Source organism: Panthera leo, chromosome D1, assembly GCF_018350215.1.
Source record: "Panthera leo isolate Ple1 chromosome D1, P.leo_Ple1_pat1.1, whole genome shotgun sequence".
In the NCBI taxonomy this organism is placed as follows: Eukaryota; Metazoa; Chordata; class Mammalia; order Carnivora; family Felidae; genus Panthera; species Panthera leo.
The window spans coordinates 20,463,742-20,479,789 of NC_056688.1; the positions used below are offsets into that span (position 1 = coordinate 20,463,742).

The following is a 16,048-nucleotide window of genomic DNA, read 5'->3' on the forward strand; positions in this document are numbered from 1 at the left end:
GGATAACACCTAATTCATTGGACTGATTTGAGGATTAATTGAGAGGGTGCCTGATTCTTAGTAAGCTCGCAACAAATGTTAACTAGTCTTACTCTGGTTGTACTTGCCTATTGACCTGATTCAAATCAAATTCTCTTCCTGCCTTCAGCGTAGAACCTGTGTATGTAAATTGTTCTTTATTACATTTCCCCTCAGAAAACAAGCAAATTGTTTCTGGAACCTGGGCCAAACTTACCCGTATAAAGTACTTACTGCCAACAAATTGGAAAAAATACCTTCACAACGTGTTATAGTCCTGAGGTAATACATAAGAGTGTGCTAAGAGTAAAACAGTAACGGGAAGGATAAAGTAGTTTAGCTTTTAGAAGTGGGTGGTAACTTCTGTGAATCTAAAACTGTTCTTGAAATAAAGTTCATTTTTTTAAGAAGTCGTGGCAATGGGTTTCTGGACCCAGCTCTTCCACAATTAGTGGGTTGACTTTATCTTTTGTGGCTTAGCAAACAGGCTAACGAAGGCAGTCACGGGGTAGGCACTTCGCAAGCCTAGCACCTTATCTATAAGACGTGGGGGCTGACTTCCTCTAAGGTATATTTGTCTGCTTTGAAACTCAAATGGAATAAACAGACAGTTGGGGGAAAATAAATTATGGCTTAATGTCAGCCTTATAATCAGGATTGGCAGGCATCCTCTGGGCAGGAAACTATGGAAGGGGAGGGTTATTTTCTTGAGTGGGGAGAGCACCGGAACTCGAGTCTGCCTGGGTTTACTGAGACAAGTTGGGAGATTCACTTACCTGGAGATCTTCAAAAGGGCGCTGGATACACTGAGACCAGAGACCATCAAGACCATCGCCAGTAAGAGAAAGAGGATTGATTACGCTCCCAATTCAGAGAGTTTTCTTAAGAGTGGATAGATAAGCAGCCGCTTCCAAATGCATTCTTGTTCTTTTCTTTAATTGCTCCCCAAAGATCCATAGCCCAAACCCTCTTCCCTAAGAAACCTGAGCTTTTAGTTAATCAGGAATGAATGTTCTGGGCAGAGAGCAATATAGTTCCAGCTGACTTCTCCTGAGACCTCCCGTATGATGTCCTGAGTGTGATGTGATAGTCTAAGGGAAATTATGACTCTGTTCAGAGCTGTCCCCAGGGACCCTGAAGGGCTGAGACAGACGATGTTCTTCAGCCTTGGCCTCTCCAGAAGGGTTTTACAGTGGAGAAGCAATCTCCAGAGAGTTTGAAGCCGGGAAACTAATGGCGCTAGATGTCTTCAAACCTCCTGCACGGCCCTCGCTGCTCACCCCCTCCTCCATCATTTATGCATTCACACATGTTTAGGAACTATACACCCTGTGTCAGGCAGTAAGCTCTGTAGCAGGAGGATAAAGATAAAGGGGACATAAATCTTGCCTGGGTGGCAGTTACAGTGTGAAAGGAGGTGGGAAACGCACATCAATAATTACAATACAAGAAGATAGTGATGTGTTTGCAAAGCACTGTGGGTAAACTGCTTTTTTTTTTTTAATACTAGTAAGGATTGATTTAAATGAATATGGAGGATATTCTCAAAGGAGAAAAGAAAGAGAAGAAGCCACAAAAGGAGAAGGGGGAGAACAAGAGTGTGTGCAGACCGGGCTACAGAACCTCAGAACTTCATTAAACTTTAGACCTGGAAGTGCCTTCTAAGGTCGTCTGGTTTCTACGTCAGTATGAGAACATCCCCAGGAGGTTCCGTCTCTGCTTGAACACCTCCGTGGTGGGGAACTCACCATTTCTTTTTGGATTAACAGTGTTTGGTCATCAAAGGAAATAGAGGTATCTCTAAGAATGGTGTGTGTGTGTGTGTGTGTGTCTGTGTCTGTGTCTGTGTGTGTGTGTGTGTGTGTGTCTGTGTGTGTGTGTGTGTGTGTGAGAGAGAGAGAGAGAGATTGAGAGAGAGAGAGAGAGAAGGAGAAACAGAAAAAGGTAGGGCGGTAACCTAGATTAGGGTATCCTATTGAGACCGCCTGAAGGACAGTGGGAGCAGTAGGTGCTGACTGGCTGTTCTTTGAGTGAAACTGGGGAGATTTTATTATGTTGAAGATGGAGCTTAATCTTCTGGTTCCAAGGTCCAAGGATGCAAGGGTGAACTTGCACAGGATGAGATCACGTGAGCAAGCCGTCAACAACGGAGACTTTGCTCTGGCCAGCAAGATTTAAGCCAATGCCTTATGACATCCTGAAAACAAGTTAGATTTACCTGGGGAGGCAAGATTAGAACCCGAGGACCCCAGAGAAGCGACTTGTAAAGGTGTTTTGGTAAGCTCCCATTTCAGCAGGGGGTGGCAAGCCTCATTGTCAGCAAACCAGCTGCGTGGAGCCTTGGGCTGCCCCATTTGTAAGAGGCCCGCTGTCTCTTCTGTGCTTGGAGGAGGTAGGAACATTGTGGGGACAGTTCTCAATAATAGGAGCCTCTGGGCACCAGCACTTGGAGGGCCCTGCCGACTCATCTCAGATGTACAAGTAGACTTCTTAACAGGTAAGAGGTATTAGAGACGCTTGGGTACAAATCAGAAATTAGGGCTATACCAACATTATTAGTTGCAAATGAGGAACGGCTTATGTGGCCTGCCTGACCTTGCCATCAAAAAGATTTCTTGCCCGGCCGGCTCAGTCCGAACAGCAGATGACTCTTGTGAATTTGAGCCCCAGGTTGGGTGTAGAGGTTACCAAAAAAGATAAAGAAATAAACAAAAAGTATGCATATGTATATTTCTTGCAAGTATCTCTAGAAAGTGAGTTCTGCTAAATATTTGGGATAGCATTTCTTTTTTCTTTTTTTTTAACGTTTATTTATTTATTTTGAGAGAAAGCGTGTGTACATGTGAGCAGGGGAGGGGCAGAGAGAGAAGGAGAGAATCCCAAGCAGGCTCTAGGCTGTCAACGCAGAGCCCAAGCCTGATGCAGGGCTCAATCCCACAAACAGTGAGATCGTGACCTGAGCTGAAATCAAGAGTTAGATGCTTAACTGACTGAGCCACCCAGGTGCCCCTGGGATAGCATTTCTTTTAAAAATATTTAGAATCCAATAGCAACTGTCAAGGAAATTGGTACTGACTTTGTGGCATATTTTAGCTAGGGGACAAATAGAAACTGACTGAATGAAACAGGGAAATGAAATGGATCGATTTGCAGAATTGTGATCCCAGATATTAGTTTGTTTACCAAATTGCAAATCAGTCAGAGGCTTCATTTAAAAAATGACAAAACGGGGTGCCTGGGTGGCTCAGTCGGCTAGGTGTCCGAGTTAGGCTCAGGTCCTGATCTCACAGTTTGTGAGTTTGAGCCCCGTGTCGGGCTCTGTGCTGACAGCTCAGAGCCTGGAACCTGCTTCGAATTCTGTGTCTCCCTCTCTCTCTGCCCCTCACCGGCTTGCTTGCTCGCTCGCTCTTTCTTCCTGTCTCTCTCTCTCAAAAATAAATAAAACATTTTAAAAAAATGACAGAGCAGTTTGAATGGTGGCTGGAACATACATTTTACAAGAAGTCAAAATAGAGTAATAACGGCAGAGTGGAGAAAACACTGGCTTTGGATTCAGAATACCTGAGTTTGAATCCGATCTTGACACTTAAAGTTCTTAACCTCTCTGGGCCTCAGTTTCCTCATCTATAAAATAGAAAAAATGGCACTTAGCTCACTGGATTTTTATGAGACCTAAATGGGAAAAGACTGTGCCTGACTCAAGAAATCCTAGGGAATCAGACAGATTTTAGGATATTGGAACATTAAAAAAAAATTTTTTTTAATGTTTGTTTATTTTTGAGAGAGAGAGAGAGAGAGAGCAAACAGGGGAGGGGCAGAGAGAGAGGGAGACACAGAATCCAAATCAGGCTCCAGGCTCTGAGCTGTCAGCACAGAGCCCAACGGGGGGCTCAAACCCACGAACCATGAGATTGTGACCGGAGCCAAAGTTGGACGCTTAACCAGCTGAGCCACCGAGGCGCCCCGATACTGGAACATTTCTAATCTATGCCCGACTGGTGTTGCATTTGGTTTAAGTCCTTGTTATCTTATATTTGCTTTGAACCAAAAGGGTATGAACCTATTACCTGCTAGTTTACAGATATACTTTTATTAAGTAGCGGTAGAATTGCAAAGTCGTGTATAAATCGAGTAATATTTAAAATGCATGAGGGGAACTCCCCACATAAAGGAACTCTATTTGTGTAAAGCTAAAGACCTTTCCAAAAGCGAACTGTTTTTTTAAATTTATTTTTGGGAGACAGAGAGTATGAGTGGGGAAGGGCAGAGAGAGGGAGACAGGATCTGAAGCGCGGCTCTGAGTCACGGACTGTGAGATTGTGACCTGAGCCAAAGTCAGACGCTTAAGGGGCTGAGCCACCCAGCCTGCCTCAGAAGCAAATAACTACTCTGTTATATCTTTTGTGCAAATCTACATGTTGATATGTTGGGATTAATTCTATGGAGGTAATTTTGTTTCATTAGCTTCCTGCTGTGTGTGGGCTTATGAGAGAATTGCACGCAGAATGTGTGAGGAACAAAAGCAGAATGTTTGGACCCCTAAGTGTGATTGGTTTTTTCGTTATTCTCACGGGTGAAAAATGCGACCTCCAAAATCTACACTGGAACTAATTAAGGAAGAATATGACCAAAAGATGTTTGATTTACACTGTTTTGATTCCAGCCCTGTGACCTTGGCCAAGATTTGTCTTGTTAGAACCTCCATTTCTCATCCGTGAACCTGAGTGGGAGAGAGTGGAGGAAGGGTGGACCCAATATCTAATGCAATTGGACTAAATATCTAATGTTTCTTGCATACCTATAATTCTATCACCTAAGGAAACTTTTTTTGCTCATACTGTGTTCCAACTCTCAGACAGAGTTAATAAATGTCTTCCAAGAGTACTAGCTTACTTCAAGGGAATGGTTGAGGATATGGGAAACGGGACTGTTTCTTTTCCTAGAAATAGGGAGAGACAAGGTCACTCAACATTCGGTGACGTTTTACGTTTATTTGGACACTCTTAAGTTACTCAACAGGTGGCTTCCTCATAGAGTGTGCCTTATTCAAGTTTAGTAACTGAATAAAAATGTTCATGCATGTAAAGAAACGATCTATTTTAGTGGATTCCTTTTTATTTTTATTTTTATATATTTTTTAATGTTTAATTTGTCTTAGAGAGAGACAGACAGAGCATGAGCAGGGGAGGGGCAAAGAGAGAGGGAGATACAGAATCCAAAGCAGGCTCCAGGCTCCGAGCTGTCAGCACAGAGCCCGACATGGGGCTCGAACTCACGAACTGCGGGATCATGACCTGAGCTGAAGTCGGACGCTTAACCGACTGAGCCACCCAGACGCCCTTGGATTCCTTTTGTAAAACAAATGATTTGTATTATATGAATGGTCAGTCCGACACGTGCATTTTTAAAACCTGTGTTTTCATACACCAGGATTGCTTTAAAGCAAAGTAGACCTTTCTAGTTCATCGACTCTGAGAGCTACACTAGACTTTAGAGCTCACCCAGTATAACCAATCCCCCAAATACCAGTTCAGGGCATTTAAAATACCTTGCAGTCACTGAATCAAGGCAAGTTATGAAGGCAGTGGTCCAGAGTGTCAGCAACTTAGAAGAAGGGTAGGGGAAATGCAGGCCCAGAGGCCACTGGCCACTAAGGACAGCTTGAGGGCAGAGTGCAGGCCAGGGTAGCAAACTGGCTATTCCTGAAAAGTGGGAACATCTGAAAGTGTGACTTTCATTAAGGCAAGAGCTCACACTAAATGCAGAATTTTGCAGGAATTAATTATTTACAGTTCCCCCCCTCCGGATGCATTCCTTGTAGAAAGATAAAGAGCTCCGGGTGTAGTGGGAATGGTTGTCCAGAGCCGGATGACAGGGGCTGCTGCTGAAAAGACTCCGCTGAGCCCAGCCTCCAGCTCCTTCCGGAGTTATAACAAAACGAATCTAAGTTTTTGTGTGTGAAATCGTATGTAAAGGCTAGTATCCCCCTAGTGCTTGGCAAACAGGCTGTTGTTTCCCATCAGAGCTGAGCAGTTTTTACAATCTCAGCACTCTGTCTCAAGGTAATAGGTGACCACAGTTCTGTTCTAACTTGGAAGCAGTTTGGAGCACAGTACTCAAACATCTCAACCTCTCTGGATCTCGGTTTGCTTATCTGTAAAAGGGGGCTCTTTTCTGATTTACAGAAGGTGGAGTGGCCCCAGTGCAGGGCGGAAATAAAGGCCTTTTGTGGTTGTTTTAGCACTTGAAAGAAATCTTTTCCTAGAGCCTTGGAGCCTTGCTCTTTGAGTGAGTTAAGCTTGTAGCTCTTTGAGTCTGGGTCATTGTTTGCAAAGCCATTTATTATCTGGGAAGCTGTGCCTTTTTGATATGCAGCTCAGTAAAAGCCTGTAACCTCCCTGTGCCTGTTTCCTAATTTCTGAAACAGAATGGGGGTGCCTGGGTGGCTCAGTCGGTTAAGCGTCCGACTTCAGTTCAGGTCATGATCTCAAAGTTTGTGAGTTTGAGCCCCGCGTTGGGCTCTGTGCTGACAGCTCAGAGCCTGGAACCTGCTTCAGATTCTGTGTCTCCCTCTCCCTCTGCCCCTCCCCTGCTCACGCTCTGTCTCTCTCTGTCTCTCAATAATAAATAAACGTTAATGGGTTGCCTGGGTGGCTCAGTCGGTTGAGAGTCTGACTTCAGCTCAGGTCATGATCTCGCGGTCTGTGAGTTCAAGCCCAGCATCAGGCTCTGTGCTGAAGGCTCAGAGCCTGGAGCCTGCCTCGGATTCTGTGTCCCTCTCTTGCTCTGCTCCTCCCCCGCTCATGCTCTGTCTCTCTCTCTCAAGAATAAATAAAACATTTTTAAAAAATAAAAAAAATAGGTAAATGTTAAAAAAAAAAAATTAAAACAGAATGAGCTGTGGAGATAACGTGATGGATCAGACCTTCAAAATCTCTGTTCCATCATTCCAGAATTTTGTGGTCACCAGGATGTAAATTCCTTCAGGGCACAGACTTGCTTTTCCAGTACCTAGAACGGAGTGTGCTCCGTAGATACGTTTGAATAGGTGAATGAGGGAAGATTTATAGTACATCTAGTCTCTTGTTCTCATTCCTCAGTCAACTGAACATTATGATTCAGACTGTTCTTTTGTAATTCCAAGAATGTACCGGGCTCTCTTTTACACCCCACAGCCTTCCCATGTGTGGCCCCTCTGTCTGGAAGCATACCTCTTTCATCTGCCTGGAAACCTCCTGTGCTGACCCTCAACCTTGGTTAGGTACTGTCTCCTCCATGAAGTTCTCTCTGGATCAAGATCTCTCTCCCCTGGGCCCACGCTGCGTTTGACACATGGCTTCTGTTGAAGGGGATTTTCATACCAAATTGTGGTTCCTGGATTGGTTTTCCGCTCTCCCTTCCCTCCCAAGGTTTGAAGCAACTGAGGCCAGGGTCACCTTTGATAGGCATTCAAAAATTATTTTTAGGAATAAATGAATAGTTTCACAGAAACTTTTCAGAAACCCATCACAGTACCCAGTATTATGGTATGCTTAGAGTCTGGGCATAAAAAACACTTTTTGATTGATTTGCTAGATTACCAGATACTGGACCAAGCTTCAATTTTCTTAGCAGATCCAGGCAGAACTCCATTTTAAGTGGCATAATCATATAGGCACGTTTTGTTCCTCTGAAATGTAACTTCTACCAGTGATAAAATACAAACACACAAAAGGAAAAAAAACTCATTATCCCTATGACCTAAATGCCTCCCACCCCTTTTCTCCTCCCTCTCCCTTGCTTTCCCTCCTTCCCTCCTCTCTCTCTCTCTCTCTTTCTCTCTCTCTCTCTATCACACACACACACACACACACACACACACACATACACACACACACTACTTTTCACAATCCAGCTGTAGGTCCTTGAAGAGTGTTTAACACAGAAGATGCTCAATGGCTAAATTTTTTTTAAACGTTTACCTATTTTTGAGAGAGAGAGAGAGAGAGAGAGAGAGAGACAGAGCGTGAGCTGGGGAGAGGCAGAGAGAGAGAAAGACACAGAATCCGAAGCAGGCCCCAGGCTCCTGGCTGTCAGTGCAGAACCCCACTCGGGGCTCAAATCCATGGATGGGGAGATCATGACCTGAGCCGATGTCAGATACTCCACTGACAAGCCACCCAGGCGCCCCCCAGTGGCTATTTTAAAAATGACTAGACGTTGGGGCGCCTGGGTGGCTCAGGGGGTTAACCATCTGACTCTTGATTTCGGCTCACATGATTTCATGGTTCCTGAGACTGAGCCCCATGTTGGGCTCTGTGCTAACAGCACAGAGCCTGCTTGGGACTCTTTCTTTCCTTCTCTCTCTCTGCTCCTCCCCTGCTCACACATGCACTGTCTCTCCCTCTCTCTCAAAATAAATAAACTTAAATGAATAGAAGGCACCCACTCTTTTCACTGCTTAATTTCTGGAATAAGTGTTATAACCTTGCAGCCTCCATTTATTCCCTTTGTTCTTGAACTTCTATCAGTAGCATTTCTTCTCTTGCCACTCCACTGCTGTTATTCTCTTGAAGGCCACCAATGACCGAATTACAAAACCTAATGGAATTATCTCGGTCTTCCTCCTGCCTGACTTCATTATGGTGTTTGGTATTGTTTATCTTTCTGAAATGTGATGTAATTGAAAAAGCATGGGTTTTAAAGTAGAGAGACCCTAGTTTACATATTTTTGAGTTTTATTTATTTATTCTGAGACAGAGAGAGGCAGGACTTGAACTCGGAACGGTGAGATCATGACCTGAGCCGAAATCAGGAGTCGGACACTTAACTGATTGAGCCACCCAGGCTCCCCAAGACCCTAGTTAAAAAATATATTTTTTTAATTAAAAAAAAATGTATTTGAGAGAGAGAGAGAGAGAGAGAGAGAGAAAGACAGAGTGGGGGAGGGGCAGAGGGAGAGAGAATCCCAAGCAGGCTCCATGCTGCCAGCACAGAGCCTGATGCGGGGCTGGAACCCACAAAACCATGAGATCACGACCTGAGCCAAAACTAACAGGACACCCAACTGACTGAGCCACCCAGGCACCCCTGCCAAACCCTAGTTTAAATGTGTGCCCATCTACCACTTGCTAGCGTGGGTAAGTCACCTTTTAACATCTCTGGTCACAGGGCACCTGGGTGGCTCGGTCGGTTTAAGCATTTAGACTCTTGATTCCGGCTCAGGTCATGATCTCATGGTTGGTGAGAGCTAGCCCCACATCGGGCTTTGTGCTGACAGTGTGGATCCTGCTTGGGATTTCTCTCTCTCCATATCGCTCAAACCCCTCCCCAACTCACTCTCATGTCCTCTCTCTCTCTGTCTCTCAAAATAAGTAGATAAATATTTTTAAAATTAATTTTCTTTGAAAACAAATAAATAAATATTCAAAATAAAATAAAATCTCCTATCATCCTAAAATGGAGTTTTGATATCTATTTCTCAGAGTGGGTGGGAGGGTTAAATGGAATTTTGTGAACACTTAGCCCAGTGCCTGGCTTGCAGTAGGCATTCAATAAATGTTGGCTCCTTTCCTCCCTGACTTCCGAATCATCCCTCATTCTTGGTTTTCTTCCAATCTACATCTCTGAATAGATCTTCATAGGGCTTTTCTTGCTTGCTCACCTCTGAATAGATCTTCATAGGGCTTTTCTTGCTTGCTCACCTCTTATTCTATGTTTTTCTCCTGTCCTATTTCAGATCTTCTCCATCTTTTACCCGAACTGTTTGCCGTGCGTTTTGTTGACATTCCAAAATACGGAATGTTTAGAATAATAGTCTCCAAATTGGTCTCTGTGTATCCAATGTTTCCCTCCTCCAGTACATATTTCGCAGTCACTAGAATCGATGTTCCTCAAATACAGATTGATAGAATCACTCCCTCCCTGCCCCCCCAAAAACTTGAATAGCATCCCTGTGTTTAAAGAATAAAATCTACATGAAATCATTATTGCACTATATGCTAACTAACTTGGATGTAAATTAAAAATAAATTAGTTTTAGGGGTGCCTGAGTGGCTCAGTTGGTTGAGCGTCCAGGTCACGATCTCACAGTTCGTGGGTTCCAGCCCTGCGTCGGGCTCTGTGCTGACAGCTTGGAGCCTGGAGCCTGCTTCAGATTCTGTGTTTCCCTCTCTCTCTGCCCCTCACGTGCTCACACTCTGTCTCTCTCTCTCAAAAATAAACATTAAACAAAATTTTTTTAAATAAATCAATTCAAAAAAAACCTTTAAAAGAAGAAAAAAAAGAATAAAATCTAAACTTTGAACACTTACCATTTTGATTGTTATTTATCCTTTCCTTTATGTCCTTCCGTATGCCCCGACTTATCTCTGCCTATTTTCAAAACCCTTCATGAGTTTTTACTCCTCAGTGCCTTTACTACAACCTTTGCTTTATTCCACAATGGCCCATTCTTCTTTTCTATTGAAATTCATACTTTGTCTTTTAAAAAATTTTTTTTAATGTTTATTATTTTTGAGAGAGTGAGAGAGACAGAGAACAAGCAGGGAAGGGGCAGAGAAGGAGGGAGACACAGAATCGGAAGCAGGCTCCAGGCTCTGAGCTGTCAGCACAGAGCCCGACGCGGGGCTCGAACTCACAGACTGGGAGATCGTGACCTCAGCTGAAGTCAGCCGTCCAACCGACTGAGCCACCCAGGGGCCCCCATACTTTGTCTTAAATACCAATTCCTCCACGGAGCCTGCCCAGATCACCTTTTTCCTTCTAGTTAAAATTTATCAATCTTTCGACTCATACTTTGTTTGCACTTATATTTTGCACTTAATTTATTCTGCCTTGCTCTACGGGGTGCCCCGTGCACAAACCGTGTCTTATTTGTCTTGCTGTATTCCTAGCACTTAGTAAGGAACCTCACACAGCTCTCTGGCTTAAATACTTACAGAGTTAAACTGAGTTGAAAGCACGAATAGTCATGCTTCCTAACAAGGGTGTTATAAAGGGACTTAATTCAGCATAAAAAGCGCTAACATTTATAGACTGCTTACTATGTGCCAAGCACTTTTCTAAGTGCCTTGTTCTGTTTGATGCTCACGACAACCCAGGAGAGAGATGGGATTAATTGCCTTGATTTTACAGGTGAGGAAGCCGAGACGGAGAAATTAAATAACGTGCCCCCAAAGCAAACAGCTGTGAAATGGTGGAAAGGGGCCTAAAGCTCAGATAGCATCCCTGGGGCCTGTGCACCTAATCATTAGGTTATATTGCCAGTCGCATTTGGCAATTCCAAGGAAAGCGGTGGAAGGCCCAGAGCATGCCACCTGCAAGGACAGCAAGGAGACAGGGTGACGTCAGGAAGTCTCTTCCGGCCTTGGTTTGCACAAAGACCGCCCTTGAAAGCCTTAGAGGACAAGAGATGATGTCTGTGTGTGCCTTGGTATCCCAGTTTCAAGAACACAGGCAGCCAACCGTTGTGCAAACCATTCTTCTTTGACCCCTAAGCCTTTTGATGAGCAATTAAACTAGGGAGGCTTATCTGGCGACAGGCCTCCCGAGGTGACGTCATTGTTCACCCTGGCCCCTGCCAAAGGCTAGCGGAAGCGCTCTGCCAAGCTTATGCATTCCTCATGGCTGAGAGGCCTCGCCAGCACCCTGTCCTCAGGAACTGAGACTCCATACAAGTCTCGTGGCATTTTCTTCCTTTTCCGCAGAAGGAGATGCTGGACGTGGTGGCTGGCCAACTGTGGTTTTATTTAGATTGTGTTCAGCCCGCACGCTCTGCCCTCCTCTGACCACACAGATCCCGTGTGGTTTCTTCTGACTTCTCTAGTAGCTAGCTTCTGCACAGAGGAAATGAGGTAGGGATTGGGGAAGGGAACAGAACCCATATACCAGGAGTGGTTGAAGCCCGTTCTTTCCAATTCTTGCTCCCGTCTCCCCATTCCAGGCTCCTTGTCCTATCACCACCCTAGTGATTAGTCCCTGATACATTTCACCATGCAATGCTGTTTGTAGGTTTTGGGGAGGTGTTTAGTATTCAGTAATAAAATGTCTGGGTTCAGAAATGCATCACTTCAAATGGACTTTGTTTTAGGCATAATTATAATGTTTTTATTTTTTTTAATGTTTATTTTTGAGAGAGAGAGAGAGCACACATGCGTGCGTGTGCGCGGGGGAGGGGCAGAGAGAGGGAGAGGGAGACAGGATCTGAAGCAGGCTCCAGGCTCCGAACTGTCAGCACAGAGCCCGACGTGGGGCTCGAACCCACGAGTCCTGAGATCATGACCTGAGCTGAAATCCAACGCTAACCGACTGAGCTACCCAGGCGTCCCTGAACTGCTTTTTTTTTTTTAAACAGAGAGAATCTGGGGGCTCACAGATCCAGATGGTGGGGTGGGGACCCTCTCTTTCCTGCCACTGCCTCTAACTAAGCTCCAGTTACATTTAACGATGTTCAGAGAAAGCCATTCTCTCTATCCTTGCTCATACATTCCAGTCCCTAACTGGATTCACTGTCAGTAGCTGTTTATCATCCAGCCCGAATCTCCCGCACTGAGAGCCTCAGTCCCTCTTGCTCAGCCACAGAAGGAGAGCCGGAGAGTAAGGTCTGCCGTCCCGCACTTTGTATTCGGAGATAGATAATAACCCTGCGCCACAGCATCCTTGACATTTCTGTCAGATTTCCAGCTTCTCTGGTATTAACAGGGTCTACTTCACGTATACCTGTTGCTTGCTTCTTGCTTCTTTCCCTTGTGATGTGGGCCAGCCCTTGGGTTTGGTTGTTCTCATGTTGTGTAGGAGACAGACTCCACTTCCCGGCCTTGAGGATGGGGACCGTCTGGCTTGTGGTGGCATTACTGGAGGGGAGGCTCCTGCCTCCCGCCTGTGAGTTGCCTACCCCTGGCATCCCCGGGGGGCAGGCGGGACGGTGCGTCTGTGGGTGCCCTGCGCCTGCCCCTTCTACCCCACACTCACTTGGATGTGCACCCAGGAGAAATCTAGCCTCACAGCTAGTATTTTTCGCTTAGGTTCTCTCCTGACGTTTTGGCCGAAGAACGGACTATAGTTAGTGGGCCTCCAGAAGTAATAGACAGCTGTTGGGTGTCTTGTGGCTGCAGGAGAAGGGAGCCTGAGCAGCTGAACATAAACAACAGTTGCTTGGTAATATGAGCTCCTTTCATTTAAAGTCAGAGGCCTGGCTGCTGGTGGGGGAAGGGAGGCCAGGTTGTTCTGGCCGGCACCTGTCTGGGAGGCCAGAGTGCCAGAGAGTCTGCTGAGAGCCAAATATGGGAGAGAGGTGGTGAGGGGAGGCCTGCAGAGGAGAGCAGGGGCTCAGGTTCTGGAGCTCTGGGTGGAAACTCTGGTCCTGACGCCCTGAGGGAGTTGAAGAGCAGCATAGAGCTCCGTGATATACCCAGCTAACATCAGGGCTGGTAAAATTCTGGTGCCACACAGAGCTGCTTGCCAGAGTTGATGCAGTTGGTGAGATTCCGGTGGCCTCTAATGGGCTTGAGAAGACCTGGGTCCAAGTTCTGGCTTTTTCTTTGATTGTTGTTATTGTTACTTATCTGTGACCTTGAATAAAGTTCTACCTCGCTCCTAGGTCGCTGGGAAGATCAAATATTACGCATGAAAGTCCTTTACAAAAGTGTGAGGGTTACTATACGACAAAAGACACAGGATGCTGAAGAGACTCAAAGGGCGGAGACACTTGGTTCTTCCCTCAACATGCCAGTAGTCTTAACAGTAATGATGGCTTGCCTTTGAAGGAGATTTTGTTTCTCAAAGCAGTTCCCTATTTATCATCTTACTCAATAGGGCCATAGGAAAAAGTAAACAGAAACAGAGGGCGAGGGGCGGGGTTACGGGGGGGGGTGCGGAGGATGTGTTTTGAACAGGGTTTTAGTGGATGACAAGGTTATGACTTCAAGGAAAGAAGTGGGGAAGGGACCACCGGTGGAGATAAGCAAGGACAGGGCTAGGGACTCGAGGGACTCAGGGTATCTGCTTCTGAGCCAAGGGCAACCATTTCAGTTTTAGTTTGAAGGAGGTTTTCCCTCAGGCCAGGTGACAAATGTAAATGATCGTTCTCAACCACTGCTGTGCCCAGGCTTAAATCAAATCTCCTAGGATTTTAGATTTTAGGCCCAGAATCTATCGTGGGTGGGAAAAGTGGCTGCAGTGTGTGGGAAGAGGGAGCTTGGTGACTTTAATGCCTTTTAAGAGGCATCCATTTAAATTTAGAATGCTCCTGATAAACTGCAAGGAGCCTGCTCCCCTTGTGAGTCTCTCTCCCCGCCAGGTACCCATCAAATCCTTTAGCCCCATCCCTCCTGTTTTTGTTTGCTTCCTTGTTTTGTTTTGTTTGGCTTCCAAGTGAGGGGTGGTGTTCTACCTTCTTCCCTCCCTGAGACCCCAGTCTCTTACTTCAGCAGGCCCCTCAACAGGCAGGTTCCTTGCAGTGGGAAGTTATCAGATCCCCTGCAAAGCACTTGTCCTTGGAGGAAGTCCAAGGCAGTGAGCAACTCTGGCGCCTTGGCTGAACTCCGGATCCCCAAGTTTGAAGTTGCTGTCCAGACTCCTCAGCAATCCTGGAGCCAGAGGAAGTGTTTGTTCCTTGCCAGGCTTGACACCTGAGGGAGGGGGTTTCTCCTTTCTATGCCACGTCCGGGAGTTAAAATAGAGTGCTACCAAACCACCTTTGAGTGAGCCAGTGACCGGATGTGGGGAGTCCGAAATAAGACGAGCTGATGTTCGGGGGAGTCATCATTTACAGGTGGGCCTGGCCTTGGCTTTTTGGCCCGGGGGAAAACTTACTTCCCTCAGTTTCCTGGCCTCTTGGAGCTGGTGCGGTGTCTGGATGCCGTGAGCTCCCGTCCATGGGTCATTCCCGGGCATCATGGACCTGTGGCCAGTTGTCAGACCATGCTTGGTGTCTTGCTGAACTGCAGGGGTGTGTTTTCTTGCGGTGAGTTCTTGTAGTCTTTGGGAATGTGATTTTGCCTCAGCTTTGGGACACTCATGCAATGTTCCCGAGACCTTCACCCTGGTAGGGAAGCTGGGTGTCCGCTCCTCACTGGATCTTGGACTAATAGACAGGGGCGGAGAAGAATAGGTGAATCGCTTTGTGGATTTAACGGTGCATTCATCTGTGCTCCTTTTGGTCTATTTGAAAGCTACTGTCTCTACTTTGCAGAGAGGCCAATAGTGGAGAGGCATATGTGCTGGGCTGGAAGGGAGAATGGACCATACAAGCCTCTGTTGTTGAAGCTGGGCTGGTTTACTGAGTGCCCCAATAAAGTGGATCAGCTTTAGGGGCAGTGTCTTAGGGCTGTAGGTACCCGGGTCTAGGGAGTGAATGGGTCAGCATATCTTCAGACACTATCAGGGCTGATTCACTTTCTTGGGTTCCATGACCTGGGGATATCCTAGACTTTTTGTGACCCAGTCCATGCCCCTTGCAGGTTGAAGCAGAACTGAAACGTCCTCCAGGAACGCAACTCCCAGGGGCCTTGCTGAATGCTTTGCCTTCTGGGTGCTCACCCTCCTCTAACTTGATTTTTGCGCTAGGGGTGGGGCTATGGTATGGACAGGGTCGCTCAAGATCTAGAGGGATCAGTCCCTCTTCCTTACTGGTCCTGTGTGTCCTATGTCTCTCACATCCTATTGTCTGTGCTTCTTTGGTATGTCGTGTCTGCTGTCCTCAGCTTACTCCACAGGAGAAATGTTCTCTCTTCTCAGCTTGTCGTTTTGGAAGCAGCCTCTGGGAACCTTGCTGTCACCCTTTGTCACCCAGCTTTCCTGTGCACCTACCTGCACCCCCAAATAATTCAAAGAAAGCACTTTTTTTAGAAGACATCCAGCGGAAAAGCGCCCTCCTTTTCCCTCAACCCTATGTCTTGGGTGGCCTTGGAGAGTGAGGACTGAATTCCCGGATTCCTCCGTTCCCCTTTTCCCCTCCCCCCCCTTCCCCCAAAGAAAAAGCTGGGCGTTAGACTGATGAGAGTTGCCCGGCCAATCATTGCTTTGAGAAAGTTTGGTTTGTGATCCTGTT

At 46.1% G+C, this 16,048-nt stretch overlaps 1 protein-coding gene across 1 annotated transcript in view; it reads left to right on the forward strand.

The window, feature by feature from the left end:
* Positions 1-16,048, forward strand: part of GRAMD1B (GRAM domain containing 1B) — a 241,420-nt gene that overhangs the window by 55,081 nt on the left and 170,291 nt on the right. The window lies entirely within an intron of this gene.